Genomic DNA, 2,758 nt, shown 5'->3' on the forward strand with positions numbered 1-2,758 from the left:
TGTCCACGAGGAGGAGGAACTGTATCCAGGTAGTGGACACAGTGGGCACACAGAAGACGGCCTACCAATTGATTTAGATGAAATTTTCACATGAGAACCTCAGCCCAGACAAAGATACAAAAAACATAGTAGTTGAACCTTCAGGTGCTGCCTAAAAGCACCAAGGGTAGAGAGAGTGAACGCATGTGCTTGTGGAAAAAATTCCAGAGACAAGTTATTTTTCTTCATAGACCTTATTACTTCTTTTTAAATGTTTTATATTTTATTGATTATGCTATTACAGTTGTCCTAACTTTTCTCCTTCTGCCCTCCTCCACCTAGCGTCACTCACTCCCTCAGGCAGTCCCCCAACCATTGTTTATGTCCATGGGTCACACATATAAGTTCTTTGGCTACTTCATTTTCTGTACTGTACTTTATGTCCCCATGGCTATTCTGTAACTACCCATGTGTGCTTGTTAATCCCCTCACCTCTTCAGCCATTCCCCCACACCACCTCCCCCACGTGGCAACCATCAACATGCTCTCCATATCCATGACTGGTTCTTCTTGTTCCTTAGTTTGTTTTTTAGATTCAATTGTTTGTTTGTTTGGGGGGGGGTTGTATCCAAAATATGTTTTGGGGATGGTGCCACTCATCTTGACTCAGGTACTTTAGTGATGTGTCCTTCTGAAGGAGCATCCTTCTGTCAGCCTTGCTTTTCAAAACTACTGTAGGCTGACAGAGGGCAGTGGAGAAGACAGCGCACGAAACTACCGCTTGTGCACGGCTAACGACAGCGGTGATTTTACAGCATCCAGGGCATTTCACATCCATGAAGAAGGAACTGGGGCTCTGCACCAGGCACTTCTTGTGTTTCCTCTTCTCTTCTTCTGGAGAGGGATCAATGAGGTACTTTGTGAGTGGCATGTTGACTTGGGGAGCTCCTCACCTCCAGAAAGGCTACATTCAATGGTTGATAGATTGTCTTCTTTGCCATTTTATTGTTCTTTTTATTTGCCATAGTTTTGATGTTCTTCTTTTTCTTAAATAAATCCCTTTAATGTTTCACATAATAATGGTTTGGTCATGATGAACTCCTTTCCTATTTTTCTAGTCTGGGTAGCTCTTTATCTGCCCTTGGATTCTAAATGGTATCTTCGCTGGGTAGAGCAATCTTGGCTGTAGGTCCCTGCTTCTCATGACTTTCAATATTTCTTGCCAGTCCCTTCCAGCCTGCAAAGTTTCTTCTGAGAAACTGACAGCTGACAGTCTTACGGGAATTCTCCTGTAGATAACTAACTGCTTTTCTTATGCTGCTTTTAAGACTCTCTCTTTATCTTTCACCTTTGGCATTTAATTTTTTCTTCTTGACCTTCATGTGCCTCTTTTGTGAGGTGATCTGCATTCTTTTTTTTTTTACTTTATTTATTTATTTTTAGAGAGAGGGGAAGGGAAGGAGAAAGAGAGGGAGAGAAACATCAATGTGCGGTTACCTGTCATGTGCCCACAAATAGGGATCCAGCCTGCAGTCCAGGCATGCGCCCCGACCTGGAATCAAACCAGCGACCCTCTGGTTCACAGGCCTGCGCTCAACCCACTGAGCCACACCAACCAGGGCTGATCTGCATTCTTCACTGTGAAGTATGGAACATAATAAAAACTGAATGACCTAATACATTGTTGCCTGCATCTTAAATTTCCATTCCACCCCACCTTTTTTGAAATATTTTATTTATTTATTTTTAAAGAGAGGGTAAGGAAAAGAGAAAGAGAGGGAAAGAAACAACAGTGCGGGAAGTTGCCTCTTGCTGTCCCAAATTGGGGACCTGGCCCACAACCAAGGCATGTGCCCTGACTGGGAATTGAACTTGTGACCTTGCAGTTTGCAGGCTGGCACTCAATCTACTAAGCTATACTAGGCAGGGCTAACCTTTGGCATTTTAATTATGATGTTTTGCCCTCCCTGGTGTGGTTCAGTGGATTGAGTACCGGCCTGAGAACCAAAAAGTCACTGGTCCAATTCCAGGTCAGGGCAAATACCTGAGTTTCGGGTAGGTCCCCAGTGGGGTGACCTCGAGGGGTAACCACCCACTGATGTTTCTCTCCTCTTTCTTCCTCCCTTTCCCACTGTCTAAGAGTAAACAAATAAAGTCTTTTTAAAAAGTTATGATGTGCCGTGCAGTGGGCCTCTTTCCATCTGTCTTGAACGTCTGTGCTTCCTGGACCTGCATGTCTATTTACCTCACAAAATTAGTGAAGTTATCTTTTCACGCTTTTTAAAAATAGATTTCCAAATTCTGTTCTTTCTCTTTTCCTTTTGGCACCCCCATGATGCGAATGTTGGATCTCTTGAAGTTGTCCCATAGGCTGCTTATACTTTCCTCCATTTCTTGGATTCTGTTTTCTTCTGGTTGTTCTGATTGGCTGTTGTTTGCTTCCCTCTGATCCATATCATTGATTTGATTCTCAGCTTTATCAACACTACTGTTGTCTCCATGCAAAATTGCTCTCTGTTTATATTATGGCATCCTTCACTTCTTACTAGATTTTATTATGCTGTGGAGGTCCTCACTAACTTTGTAGAGCATCTGAATAAACAGACTTTTGAAGCCTGTATCTGATTGATTGCTAACCTCCATTTCGTTTTGCTCTTTTTCTGGAGACTTGATCTGTTCTTTTTGGGGCCATGTTTCTTTGTCCCCTCATTGTGGCAGCCTCCCTGTGTTTGTTGCTATGTATTAGGTAGAGCTGCTGTGACTCCATTTCTTGATAGTG

The 2,758-nt window shown here is 43.0% G+C and overlaps 1 pseudogene; it reads right to left on the reverse strand.

Annotated features, from left to right (window-relative positions):
* Positions 1–654: 654 nt before the first annotated feature.
* LOC112313668 (small ribosomal subunit protein eS27-like) lies at positions 655–910 on the reverse strand (annotated as a pseudogene).
* Between the last annotated feature and the right edge of the window lie 1,848 nt (positions 911–2,758).

This window comes from Desmodus rotundus, chromosome 12 (assembly GCF_022682495.2).
Source record: "Desmodus rotundus isolate HL8 chromosome 12, HLdesRot8A.1, whole genome shotgun sequence".
Classification (NCBI taxonomy): Eukaryota; Metazoa; Chordata; class Mammalia; order Chiroptera; family Phyllostomidae; genus Desmodus; species Desmodus rotundus.